Raw genomic sequence first — 15138 nt, 5'->3', positions numbered from 1 at the left:
AAGGATGGTTGCGGAACTACTTATGCATCATCAATCATAGTAACCCATGAATTAGCAAAAAAATTTGACAGCTCTATCAGTCAAACTCTAACTGTGTTGGCGAAAAAAGTGAGGCTACTCCGTCCAGAAGTGTGCGCGTTCAGAGAACGGTACCCCGCCGCGTCAAAAACGGACAACGTGCGGCACTTTGTGGACGCCGGGTATGCCCGCGACAAGAAGCTTCAAAGGATGCTGAAGAGGAATACCGACGAAAAAGTGACTTAATCGCTGCGTGCACTTGGCCGGGAGGTTGGTGCATGCAGCGAAACACTGGAAAAGTATATGGAAAACATAGACATACATGTCAGGAAGCAGCAGTCCCGTCCACTGGTCTCGGAGCTGCAGGTAATGACGCAGCGACAGCGGTTGAATAGGATGGTAAAGTCGATTTTCCCGGCGAATCGCGACGTGGCAATGGTGATGGACGACGAGACCTATCTCATCCTGGATGGCAACGACTGGCGGGGTACTTCGTATTTCACTTCTCCCACGAAGGAAGTGAGATCCGAGGTGAAATTTATTTCACACACCAAGTTCCCCAAGAAAGGTGCTGCTGTGGCTGAAAATCAGCTAGAAGAGGATGTCAAAGCCGCTCTTTTTTCGCTCTGGGCTGGCCGTGAACGGGTAAATTTAAAGTACGAAGTGCCTGCCGGAAGTTGCGTCGTTCATCAAGGAATACCATAAGGGCGAAGACACGGTGTTCTGGCCAGATGTGGCGTCGACCCACTTCTCGAAGCGATCGTTGGAGGAAATGGAGCGGCTGAATATCGATGTGGTACCGAAGTCGGCGAATCCGTCCAACGTCCCCCCGCTGCGTCCCATCGAGAATTTCTGGGCAAACTTGAAGCGTAAGATCTATTCCGACAATTTTGTGGCGAAAACGGAGGAGGAATTAATGAAAAAAGAAGAAAGAGCTTAAAAACATGCCTACATGCATGTTTTCAACCGCCATGGCGAATGTTCCCGTTAACTGCCGGAAGGCCGCTCGCAAGGGCGTAGTATTTTTTTGCAAATAAAATAATATAATTACCATTATTGGGAAATTTATCCAACTCAATGATCTGTCCTAGTTTTTTTTTTCATTATCATCTGAAAAAAGTTCATTTTTTTACAGGCAACGTTACTTGGTCTTCTACGTATTCACTCTAAATCCAACCTTTTCTGCTTCACGGTTTAGCTTGGTGTACTGTTCAGCTACCCCCTAAAAAGTCCGTCTGACAAGATCCACGTCGTCAGCGAAGTAGATACTCCCTGCTTCCACTCCTCCGGTATCCCAGATCCTGATTCTCAGGTGATGCAGACAGAAAGCCAACCTATCCGGGTTCAGCTTAATAAGTTTCGCTGCGATTCCATCTCTTCCAGCTGTATTGTTGTTTCAGAGCTGCTCAAGCTACCTTAACTTCATTTATCGTGGGTGGGCGATATGTCTCCCTCATTCGCTTTGCTTACGAAGTCGTTCCTTTTGCCGTCTTGGTTCTCTGCCTCTGCGCCATTCAGGTGTTCATTCCCAAGAAACACACGTTGGTATAAAATAGTTGACGTTACCTATTCCATGACATCAATATCATCAGAAAAGTGCAAAACATGAAGGCTAGTAGAACAAGTACCGATAACTGCATGAAAGCAAGCCAACTTGATATAGTTAAGTGGCAAAATACATCTCGAGTACTAATACGGCAAAGCGCAAATCTGTTGCTATGACAACTGTTAACCAGCGCATGCGCAAATGTGTTGTGTCTGCGCAGTGCAACTAGATCGGCAATTTCCTTTATCAGTGGCAGTTTTAATTCATTATAAAATGATGACAAAAAATAATATTCAACCTTTCAAAAAGAGTTGTTTCTTTCGCTTGAATATTGAAATTGTTTTCGCATAGTTTCAACGTTATCTGGATATAAAATCTAACAAAACTATAAAACGTTGTTAGATATACAATAACAAAAAGCTGAAGTGATATTGGTTACATTGCAAGCGTTTTGTTTATCTTTTGATGGCGCGTTTTGACCCGCTTCGAATAAATATAGAAATCGTTCGTATAATTTAAATAATAATTTGATGAAATAATTTTAAGTTGGGTGTTGAATGCTACGACTATTGTACTAAGGAAAAGCATTTTACAGGTACGTAGTGTTGTTATTAGGTGGTGTAATGTCTTACGAAAAGACCAAGTGATAGTGATTGTCATTCTTAAACTCATGTTATTAAAAACATCTCCAAAACCAGAAAAAAACGAGGTTGTTTTCGAAATGCGATTGTATTACTGATGAAAAACAACTTCAAACACAATATAAAAACACAAGTTTTCAATTGCGCTTGTAGTACACTTTTATGACTTTATGACTAGTTCTCCGTTCAAAATAGCTTAGGTCCATTCTGGAATTAATTTAGTCCAGCGTATTTCACTCGCGAAAATCAGTTGAAACACAAATGACTGACTCAAATGAAATGATGCTTGTTTCAATCTACAGGAAACTCGAAAGAATGTGTGGTCTCTCAAATGAGTGAACAGGTGAAGGTATGTTGCTGGGTTACGAATGAATTGATTTGGCCTGTCAAATCAAGGCTTCTATGAGTAAACATCACGTTAAAAGGATGGTTGCTAGGTTTTACCGATTCGTTTATATTTATCATTTTCAAATTAGTGACTGGAAATTTTACTGCACTGGTTGAAGGTATTTCCTATCCCTCAAGATTCCGCCACTCGGTTCATGGCAGATAGTCTCTAGTTTCTTGAGCGTCCTACATATTCGAGATCTTGCTCCACTTGGTCCATTCATCTAACTCGTTGCTCGTCTCTACTTCTTGTACTGGCTGGATTCGAGACGAACACCATTTTTGCGGGATTGTTGTCCGACACTCTTATAACATGCCCCGCTCATTATGTCCTTCCAACTTTAGCGACTTTCCGGATACTGGTCTCGCTGTACAGTTGCACCTGCTCATGCTTCATTCTTCGCCTCCATACGCCATCCTCACGTACTCCGCCGAAAATGGTCATAAGCATACGTCGTTCGAAAAGTTCGAAAAGCCAGTACTAGCAAGTCCTCCACGAGCATTGTCCATGTTTTGTGCCCGTAGAAAACTACCGGTCTTCTGAGCGTCTTATACATGGTGCACTTGGTACGGGGGCGAAGTTTGCCAGACCTCAACGTCTCGTCGAGTCCGTAGTAGGTTCGACTTCCAGTTACCATACGTCTGCAGTTATTGTCTGACGTTACAAATGATTCGAGGTACACAAATTCGTCAACCACCTCGAACTCATATCCGTCGATTACTACGCAGATAACATTTGCGGTAAAAAATATGGACAAAAATTGCCGATTTTACATGGGTTTACCTCAAATCGCACTGACGAAACTACTTATGCATCATCAATCATAGTAACCCATGAATTAGCAAAACAATTTGACAGCTCTATCAGTCAAACTCTAACTGTGTTGGCGAAAAAAGTGAGGCTACTCCGTCCAGAAGTGTGCGCGTTCAGAGAACGGTACCCCGCCGCGTCAAAAACGGACAACGTGCGGCACTTTGTGGACGCCGGGTATGCCCGCGACAAGAAGCTTCAAAGGATGCTGAAGAGGAATACCGACGGAAAAGTGACTTAATCGCTGCGTGCACTTGGCCGGGAGGTTGGTGCATGCAGTGAAACACTGGAAAAGTATATGGAAAACATAGACATACATGTTAGGAAGCAGCAGTCCCGTCCACTGGTCTCGGAGCTGCAGGTAATGACGCAGCGACAGCGGCTGAATAAGATGGTCAAGTCGATTTCCCGGCGAATCGCAACATGGCAGTGGTGATGGACGACGAGACCTATCTCAACCTGGATGGCAACGACTGGCGGGGTACTTCGTATTTCACTTCTCCCACGAAAGAAGTGAGATCCGAGGTGAAATTTATTTCACACACCAAGTTCCCCAAGAAAGGTGCTGCTGTGGCTGAAAATCAGCTAGAAGAGGATGTCAAAGCCGCTCTTTTTTCGCTCTGGGCTGGCCGTGAACGGGGAAATTTAAAGTACGAAGTGCCTGCCGGAAGTTGCGTCGTTCATCAAGAAATACCATAAGGGTGAAGACACGGTGTTCTGGCCAGATGTGGCGTCGACCCACTACTCGAAGCGATCGTTGGAGGAAATGGAGCGGCTGAATATCGATGTGGTACCGAAGTCGGCGAATCCGTCCAACGTCCCCCCGCTGCGTCCCATCGAGAATTTCTGGGCAAACTTGAAGCGTAAGATCTATTCCAACAATTTTGTGGCGAAAACGGAGGAGGAATCAATGAAAAAAGAAGAAAGAGCTTAAAAACATGCCTACATGCATGTTTTCGTCCGCCATGGCGAATTTTCCCGTTAACTGCCGGAAGGCCACTCGCAAGGGCGTAGTATTTTTTTGCAAATAAAATAATATAATTACCATTATTGGTAAATTTATCCAACTCAATGATCTGTCCTAGTTTTTTTTTCATTATCATCTGAAAAAAGTTCATTTTTTTACAGCAAACGTTACTTGGTCTTCTACGTATTCACCCTAAATCCAACCTTTTCTGCTTCACGGTTTAGCTTGGTGTACTGTTCAGTTACCCCCTAAAAAGTCCGTCTGACAAGATCCACGTCGTCAGCGAAGTAGATACTCCCTGCTTCCACTCCTCCGGTATCCCAGATCCTGGTTCTCAGGTGATGCAGATAGAAAGCCAACCTATCCGGGTTCAGCTTAATAAGTTTCGCTGCGATTCCATCTCTTCCAGCTGTATTGTTGTTTCAGAGCTGCTCAAGCTACCTTAACTTCATTTATCGTGGGTGGGCGATATGTCTCCCTCATTCGCTTTGCTTACGAAGTCGTTCCTTTTGCCGTCTTGGTTCTCTGCCTCTGCGCCATTCAGGTGTTCATTCCCAAGTAACACACGTTGGTATAAAATAGTTTTTTTTTTTTTTTTTTTTTTTTTAAGGGGGGATTTGTTAGTAGCTTAAGTATTTATGATAAATATTAGTAAATAATGAGTATGTGTGTCCAATCACAAATGGTGACTTCTCAACACTGTTAGAAATTTGTAATTTTAATTGTTAGGATTTGTTTGCTTTCGCAATTAGGACTTATCATTCGTAGGGATTTAAACCTACTTGTCAGAAAAGGGGAAGTAAACTTACAACTAACTTAATTGCTAACTTATTGGCTATAAAGAGAGCTTATCGTAGCAATTGAGGATTGCAACGATTTTTGTCGAAAATTGTTAATAATTTTATTTGACATAGCTTCTAATGGTTCAACACCAGTAAGTCTATGTAATTCGAGTGTACCAAACCAAGGAGGACGCTTCAAAATCATTTTCAGAATTTTATTCTGAATCCTTTGAAGCGTTTTCTTCCTTGTTGAACAGCAACTTGACCAGATCGGTACAGCATAAAGCATTGCTGGTCTAAAAATTTGTTTGTAAACCAAAAGTTTGTTCTTTAAACAAAGTTTAGAATTCCTGTTAATGAGAGGATATAAACATCTCGTATATTTGATGCACTTGGCTTGTATACTCTCAATGTGCTCTTTGAAAATAAGTTTTTTATCATAAATTAGTCCCAAGTACTTAACCTTGTCGGACCAACTTAAAATAACCCCATTCATCTTGACAACGTGATTTTTGTTTGGCTTGAGGAAAGAAGCCCTAGGCTTATGCGGAAAAATTATCATTTGAGTTTTAGAAGCATTGGGAGAGATTTTCCACTTTTGCAAGTAGGAAGAAAAAATATCTAAACTTTTCTGCAATCGACTGCATATGACACGAAGACTTTTTCCTTTTACGGAAATGCTTGTGTCATCGCAGAACAATGACTTTGTGCATCCTGGAGGCAAATCAGGAAGATCTGAAGTGAATATGTTGTACAGGACTGGACCCAAGACTGAACCTTGAGGTACACCTGCTCTGACAGGAAATCTATCAGATTTTGAATTCTGATAGACAACCTGCAGAGTTCGATCAGTAAGATAATTTTTTAAAATTTTGATTAGGAAAATTGGAAAATTAAAAGTTTGCAATTTCGCAATCAAACCTTTATGCCAAACACTGTCGAATGCTTTTTCTATGTCTAAAAGAGCAGCTCCAGTGGAATAACCTTCAGATTTGTTAGCTCGTATCATATTAGTAACTCTGAGCAATTGATGAGTTGTGGAATGCCCATGGCGAAATCCAAACTGTTCATTTGCAAAAATTGAATTTTCGTTGATGTGTGACATCATTCTGTTAAGAATAATTCTCTCAAACAGTTTACTTATTGAAGAAAGCAAACTGATTGGTCGATAACTTGAAACTTCAGCTGGGTTCTTATCCGGTTTTAAAATGGGAGTAATTTTTGCATTTTTCCATAATTTGGGAAAATATGCAATTTTGAAGCAGCAATTGAAAATTTTTACTAAAAATTCCATTGTGCTCTCAGGGAGATGTTTGATTAGTATATTAAAGATTCCATCGTCACCAGGTGCTTTCATATTTTTGAAATTTTTAATAATTGATTTAATCTCATTCAAGTTAGTTTCAATTATTTCTGCAGGTAAAAAATTCTGGGAAGAAATTAAATCAAATTGACGTGTGACTTCATTTTCAATTGGACTCACAAAATTCAAATTTGAGTTATGAACACTCTCAAACTGCTGAGCAAGCCTTTGAGCCTTTTGTTCATTGGATACAAGAAAATGTTCACCATCTTTTAAAACTGGAATAGGCTTTGAAGGTTTCTTAAGAATCTTCGACAGCTTCCAAAATGGTTTTGAATATGGTTTCAATTTTTCAACTTTAGTCTCAAAATTTTGATTTCTCAGAAGAGTAAATCTATGTTTAATCTCTTTCTGTAAATCTTTATAAATAGTTTTAAAAACAGGGTCACGAGAACGTTGATATTGACGTCTGCGGACATTTTTCAAACGAATTAGAAGTTGAAGATTTTCGTCAATTATTGGTGAATCAAATTTCATTTGAGCCTTTGGAACAGAATAATTCCTGGCATCAACAATTGCACATTTTAATGCTTCCAAAGCGGAATCAATATTCACTTCGTTTTGCAAATCAAGCTCATTATTGAAATTTCTCTCAATATGAGTTTTGTATCTTTCCCAATTAGCCTTGTTATAATTAAAAACAGAGCTCATAGGGTTTAAAACTGATTCATGTGATAAAGAAAAAGTTATTGGAAGATGATCAGAATCAAAGTCAGCATGTGTGATCAAATCACTACATACATGACTTTGATCTGTAAGCACCAAATCAATTGTTGAAGGGTTTCTTACAGAAGAAAAGCATGTAGGACTATTCGGAGACAAAATAGAATAGTATCCTGAAGAACAATCGTTGAATAAAATTTTGCCATTGGAATTACTTTGAGAATTATTCCATGAACGATGTTTAGCGTTAAAATCGCCGATTATGAAAAATTTCGAACGATTTCTGGTGAGTTTTTGTAAATCACCTTTAAAATAATTTTTGAGCTCGCGTGTGCATTGAAATGGTAAATATGCTGCGGCAATAAATAAAATGCCAAGTTCAGTTTGAACTTCAATTCCCAAAGTTTCAATAACTTTCGTCTCAAGATGGGGAAGAGCACGATGTTTGATTCGGCGATGAATAACAATTGCAACTCCACCGCCGGAACCCTGAATCCTATCATATCTATGAACCACGTAATTGGGATCATATTTTAATTTTATGTTAGGTTTCAAAAATGTTTCAGTAATAATTGCAATATGCACATAATTTACTGTTAAAAAGTTAAAAAGCTCATTCTCATTGGCCTTCAATGAGCGAGCATTCCAATTTAATATTTTAATTGTTTTATTTAAAATCATTGCTAAATTTTAAATTAGAAACAATTTTAATAGTAAAATTTGTGCCTATTTGAATGGCTTCAAACATTGATTTTGCCTGCAACATGGCGTTCATAAGATCGAACATTGCCTGTTGCAAAAAAGAAAGTTTACCTGCCGTAATAGGCCCCAAGCAGTTGACATTAGAAAAAATATTTTCGGCAGCAATATTAGCTGGAGTGATAGGTGTACAATTATTTTCTAGCCTGTTTTGCTTACCCATATTAACGGTCATTTTCGAACTACCAACACTAGGCGGTATAATGTTCGAACTACCTGTAACCTGTGCATAAGTTAAACGGGTATGCAAAGGAGTAGGTAAACTATGCGTCACTGGTACGCTTGGAGAATTTTGTTTTGAAGTTGGTTTTAATTGAGAAATTGAATTTTGTTTACCTTGCCTTGCCTTAACAATTGCTAAACGGACTGGGCATTGATAAAAATTTGACATATGGTTGCCGTTACAATTCGCACAGCGAAAATTTTTACTCTCTTTCACAGGACATGTGTCCTTTTTGTGAGAAGAGTCTCCACAATTAAGACATTTTTGGTCCATGTTACAGAATTTGGAACCATGGCCATAACGTTGGCAAGTACGGCATTGGGTGATATGCTTTTCACCTCCGCCATACTTCCTATAAATTTCCCACTTTACACGCACATTATACAAAGCATGTGCTTTTTCAAAAAATTTTAAGTTGTTAACCTCATTGCGGTTAAAATGAATTAAATAATTAACAAGGGAAATTCCAGTTCTCTGACTGTTTTCGCCTCGTGATTTTTGTTTCATTAGAATTACTTGGGTGGGGGCTATGCCAAGTAATTCTGTTAAAGTAAGTTTGATCTCATCAACGGTTTGATCGTTGGTGAGACCTTTCAAGACAACCTTGAACGGCTTGGCGTTCTTGGTGTCATATGTAAAAAATTTGTACATCTTGTCAGTTAAATACTGAACAAGACGATCACGACCCTTTACTGAGTCGGCTAATAAGCGGCATTCACCTCTACGGCCAATTTGATAGGTAACTTTAACGTCAGAAACAAACGTTGAAAGTTCCTTTTTGAACATATTAAATTCAGAAGAAATAGTTACCACAATAGGTGGAACTTTCTCCTTTTCTAAAGATTTTATATTTTGTATAGTTTCGTTATTAATAACTTCCATTTCACCAGCTTCTTGCTCAGGCAAAATATCAAAAGGATTGTCACTACAGACACTCGATGTGTCAGAAAGAGATGCCTCTCTTTTCCTCCCCGCAGCGATGCGAGGTTTCTTTTTTCGTCCAGCCATTTCAGGTGATACGAAAAAAGTTAAAATAAATGTTAAATTCAAAAGTAGGTAGTCTTGAGAAAGACTGATGGGAAATAACTTTCAGGTAATCTTTAAAAGACACACTGACAAAACACAAACTTTGAAGCTATAGGCAGTCAAAGACCAGTCCACAAGCAACCGAAAAAACGTCTGATCTGTAGGACAGTTCAAGACGCACTGGTATAAAATAGTTGACGTTACCTATTCCATGACATCAATATCACCAGAAAAGTGCAAAACATGAAGGCTAGTAGAACAAGTACCGATAACTGCATGAAAGCAAGCCAACTTGATATAGTTAAGTGGCAAAATACATCTCGAGTACTAATACGGCAAAGCGCGAATCTGTTGCTATGAGAACTGTTAACCAGCGCATGCGCAAATGTGTTGTGTCTGCGCAGTGCAACTAGATCGGCAATTTCTTTTATCAGTGGCAGTTTTAATTGATTTTAAAATGATGACAAAAAATAATATTCAACCTTTCAAAAAGAGTTGTTTCTTTCGCTTGAATATTGAAACTGTTTTCGCATAGTTTCAACGTTATCTGGATATAAAATCTAACAAAACTATAAAACGTTGTTAGATATACAATAACAAAAAGCTGAAGTGATATTGGTTACACTGCAAGCGTTTTGTTTATCTTTTGATGGCGCGTTTTGAACCGCTTCGAATAAATATAGAAATCGTTCGTATAATTTAAATAATAATTTGATCAAATAATTTTAAGTTGGGTGTTGAATGCTACGACTATTGTACTAAGGAAAAGCATTTAACAGGTACGTAGTGTTGTTATTAGGTGGTGTAATGTCTTACGAAAAGACCAAGTGATAGTGATTGTCATTCTTGAACTCATGTTATTAAAAACATCTCCAAAACCAGAAAAAACGAGCTTGTTTTTGAAATGCGATTGTATTACTGATGAAAAACAACTTCAAACACAATATAATAACACAAGTTTTCAATTGCGCTTGTAGTCTACTTTTGTTGTTACTTATTTTCTATCATGTTTTGTGTGTTACTTGGGTTGTAGTGCTGCTTTCACGTGTCGATCACCTCACGTTCATTCGTCAAGATTCCTCCATCTTTATCCTGGCACATTTCAGCTTGCGGCACAAAGCCTGCGCGGGTTGCATTTAGTTTCTTGTACAATCTACGTGATTCATGAGAACGATACAGCTGCTCTATTCCCTCACACTCGAACTCTTCCAGGCGGTGCTTTTTGTCCCGGAAAAGATGGTTATGCTGTCTTCTTTTTTTCTGCATCGACTCTCGTCATGACGAGTCTTTCACTGCAGCATCAATACCCGCACTGCAATCTTTTCGACAAGAATTGTTTGACACTCCTCGTAGAACCAGCCGTTACGTCGATTCCTCTAGACGAATCCAATAGCAGCGTTGTTAATGGATGCTTCCACAGTACTTCATCAGTCCTCAGGGGGGTAAGCTCTCTCTCATCCGCCAACGCTGCCTCAAGGCTTTGCGCATTCTCAGTAGTGACTTCGGGGAGTTCAAGCTCCTGATCATATCGCGGCGGGCGACGGTAGCGGATGTTGTTGACAACCGAAAGTCTTTGGCGTATTTTAACCATCAAGAGATAGTGGTTAGAATTGACGCTTGCACTACGATAGGTTCGGACGTCTATAATATATTCGAGAAGTGCCTTGCATCAAGCAAAACGTGATCGATTTGTGTTTCAGTCTGTTGTGGTGATCTGCAAGTGTACCGATATGGAAGGCTATGCTGGATGCTAGGTAGGTACTACGTATGGCCGTGTTCTTAGAGGCGGCGAAGTCAATGAGTCGAAAGCCGTTTTCGTTCATGAGCCGGTGTGCGCTGAACTTACCAATAACCGGTCTTAATTCCTCCTCCTGGCCAACATGACCATTTTGATCTCCAAAAACGACGTCATGTTTTGGGCAGCTATCGTCTGTACACTCCAGCTGCGCGTAAAAGGCGTCCTTATCACCATCGTTACTTTCTAGGTGAGGGCTGTTAATGATGCTAACGTTGAAAAAACGGCCTCTGATCCTCAGATCGCAAATTCTGTCGATTAGCCCCCACCCAATCACGTGCTTCTGCATTTTGCCCGTCACAATGAAAGCTGTGCCCATTTCGTGTGTGTTGCTGTACCTCTTGCAATGCTACAATTTCAAACTTGCGGACCCTCAATAAGTCGGAAAGAATACGGGTACTTCCCAAAAAAAATAAAAGACTTGCATTTCCATGATCCGAGTTTCCAATCGTTCTCGTTGCTAAGGTCTATGCCAACTGTTCCGGTCCATATTAACATTCTTTGCTTCCTGTACTGTTTTTGCGTGTGATGGTAAAAACTCATGAAAATTAGGCAATTTTCGTCCCTCTTTTTAATGCAAATGTATCCTCCAACAAAGGTTTCGTGCAACGGCCTTAGTCTATAGAACAAGGTACAGGAGAGAACTTTATATACAAAATTGAGCAGGATTATGAGGCATATGACTCCTTCCAAACAGTCCGTAAGTACTTTCTTCTCAGACCATTGGGTTTGCTAAGGATAAAGGTTCATGCCGCGTTTGATCTGAGTAAAACTATAACCTAAGACTCTATAACAACGGCACAGGCGTCAACTGCTTACCGAGGTGATTGCCGAGATGAAGAGTTTTCAGGTCATTGGGAAGGTAAACGGCGATTATCGTCAACGGGAAAGGGTGACTGATTTTGATAGCGACCATTGAGCTTTATCGATGTTAGGATCAGCGACATCGTATCGCTATCGAATGGTAGATATTTTGACCAGCTTCCAGGGTCTCCTCGTATTACCCACCTGAGGAGCGGTTCAGTCTAGCGATGTCAACTCTATGAACTTCTTGAAGCGCCAGAATGGTTGGTGCGTAGTTCTGATGCGATTTTACATGATCGAGTTTATTGTAGAAGCCGTTGACGTTCCATTGAACAGCTGGTGTAGCACCAGTAGGAGAGATTGGCATAGTGTTTCTCTGGGAATTTTTTTTTTTCGGTATAGGGGGCTTCCGAACGTACTTGTAGCATACACGTCGAGAAGAACCTATTTTCGTTTTGTAGGGGAATTGGGGCAGAATTGATATGTTGCTGACATTTTAAAAGAACCAGACACCGAATTTTTTGATTGGCATAGCGTCTTTGGCTAAGTTGGAGATAATAATTTTGTCCTTCCATAAAAAATATACCCTATATTTTTTTTTTGTTTTTCAAATTATCATGACTTTTTTTCCTGATTTCGCCATGATCGGACCGGTTGCATTGTTCAACTAATCTTTAGTAGTTTTCATGAAAAAGAATCTGATTTTTTAAAAATGAACTTTTTTTAATCATCAATTTTTAATTTTTCTTTTAACTTTTTACAAAAGAAAATGATTTTTTCAAAGTGTATTTCTTTTGAAAGACAAAATTATTATCTACAACTTTGCCAAAGACGTCGCAACTATGAAACAAACCGTTTTGACTTGCAAAATTTTTGGGATCATCAATACCTCCCAAAAATTGCATTTCTTAATTGCTTCTCAAACATGAGTCGTGTTCCAAAAAATTAAACCAATAGTGCAAAATGGCATCTTTCGTCCATAGAAACATCTAGGCAATGTTTCAGCCAAATCAAAAATGATAATAAAAATGAAATATTAAAACTGGGCCATTTTTTGCGAAACTGTGCATGTATCACAGCCTCGATAATCGTACCAAGGCGCATCTTACACACCTACAGGAATGACAACACTAGTATTATTTTTTTTTGGAGCTCGCGGAACTTAAAGAAAGACCAATCTGTTTCTCGTGAAGACACATTCATTATAATTATTAACGAAAAAAAAAAACATTTGACAAGGTCCATAATAGGCATTCCAACGAAATTACTCCATGATACCGGAACCAAAGGTGGTGTACGGCTTTCACGTCGACTTTTTGAATGCATCTCTATCTCTATCCTAGATTCTACCAATCAACTGTTTGCAGTTCGTTATACTCCAATTATTTTTGTACACTAAGGGCATCTTCAGCGGTGGTCTATTTTTGAAACAACTTTATACTAGATTTACACCAGCGAAACCTGAAAAGAACCAGCTAATATAGACCAACTTTTCGTTCTCCGCACCGGTGTTGTATATCTTGTTGTTTTAAACCGCTGACATCTGTCACACTGTCAACAATTCAATACCCAATGCTTTTAGTTAATGAGACTTGTTATAATAAAAAACACTCAATATTTAAAAAAACGAAAATTCTATAATTTTTACGCACATTAAACGATTACTTTGGCAAGACACTTTATATCCACAAGATTTTATGGATTTGACGGATTGACCCGAGCGTCAGTGACATTTCTCAGGATGGATTGGTATGATCGAAAATTTCTGCTACAAGTAGGGTTTCGAAGGATAGCGAAAAATATTTGATCGCGTAGATGTTCATCTTCCGTTTTCGTCTCATCAATTTTTCAAAATCTTGCAGTTCTTCAAACTTGGTTTGGGTTTTGAGGATATTTTGAACGTTTTCAGTTCAGTGTCTTCTTTTTCTGGCCTCGTAAGTTCTCCTCTGGTCCCAAAACAATTAAGGCGGCCAACATATTTGTCATCCTAGTGGCTGATGGTTGCAAACCAAGTAGTTGAACCTACGGTTATGGTCTTTCAGAATTCTCCCTTTTGCTGGTGGTTTCCTTGAAGCCAAAAACGACAAACCTGTTCATATTCTTCTTCAGAAATGCCACAAAAATGAATTGTGAATTGTCATTAAAAATCTTTGTTTTGTTTATTCCCCAACACTCGCAAAACGCTTACATGAAAATAGCCAAAAATGAGGTATTCAATTGAAATATGACATTTTACCCACCTATTGGCAGCGTACAAAGAGTTTTAGAACGATCTATGTCTTGTTCCAAAAAGTGACAAAAATAGACCAATACGTATACCAGTTTTAAATTTTTTCAATTTAGATCAGGTAGAAAACAAAATTTACACCACCGGTGCAGCAGTGAGTTTGAGTTTGTTCCAAAAAAAATAGAACAAAACAATGATTTGGACCACCGCTGAAGATGCCCTGAAAAACTCAAAATTACAAAGAAATTTCGATTGGGCGCCACTGCGATAGATTCGTTTACCTGCGTATTTTTGGGTATAAATAGGCTCGAGTTTTCTAAAACACAAACCGTCAATTGGGATGGCGTTTTTGAAGAAATTTTTTTTCAAGCATTCGTTCTGCTACTCATCTTGATTGATATCCAATGCGCTGGGCTTGAACCACGTTGTAGACAAAATAAAACGAAGTCCTTTTTAGATCGTTATTTTCAACGGTCTTCCACTACCTGCCTGTCAAATTATTGTAGAGTTTTGGGGGAAATTATACACAGTTGAAACAGCATGATTTACGCTTACAAAATGATTTACCTTGAACTTTTTGCTAATATTTATGAGCAGATTAAGCAGATTGTTTGAGCGCCATTTTCTAAAGAACTGGCATACTTAAACAAAACAAAAGATAGTGGCATAAAGAGGAGAAAGAGAGAACTTACATATACATATATACATGTGTTTCTTGTGAGAAGGAGAGCCTCAAAAAACAATATTTTTTTTGTAACCCGTTACTTTGAGCGGCGTTGTGACAGAGTGCGTTTGCTTTTTTTCATTTTTCGGAACTTTTCCTAATAAAATTATTGAGACGGAGATTAGGAATGATTAAAGCCAATCGATGAAAAAAAATATTTTCAATAATCAAAACCATTTTAAAACCAAACCTTTCCAAAAAATGAACGTTTGAAAAAAAAACTAACAGTACAAAATGACATCGCTTGCCTATAGGAACAATTGTGCAAAAATATTAAAATTGCCACATTTATTTGGAACTGTTCCATTATTTTACATAATGAAATATTTTTTCAACAGTGATGATATGCAAAAGCGAACCTAGTGATGTCTTGAGTTGACGAAAAATAGATGGAATTTCATT

The 15138-nt window shown here is 38.9% G+C and overlaps 1 protein-coding gene across 1 annotated transcript in view; it reads left to right on the top strand.

Annotated features, from left to right (window-relative positions):
• LOC129721924 (acid sphingomyelinase-like phosphodiesterase 3a) overlaps positions 1-15138 on the top strand; it is a 208316-nt gene that overhangs the window by 189354 nt on the left and 3824 nt on the right. The gene's annotated exons all lie outside the window — the stretch shown is intronic.

The sequence above is a fragment of the Wyeomyia smithii genome, chromosome 2 (assembly GCF_029784165.1).
Source record: "Wyeomyia smithii strain HCP4-BCI-WySm-NY-G18 chromosome 2, ASM2978416v1, whole genome shotgun sequence".
NCBI lineage: Eukaryota > Metazoa > Arthropoda > Insecta > Diptera > Culicidae > Wyeomyia > Wyeomyia smithii.
Note: the sequence above shows the minus strand (reverse complement) of the source record. Positions and strands in the feature narration are given on the sequence as shown.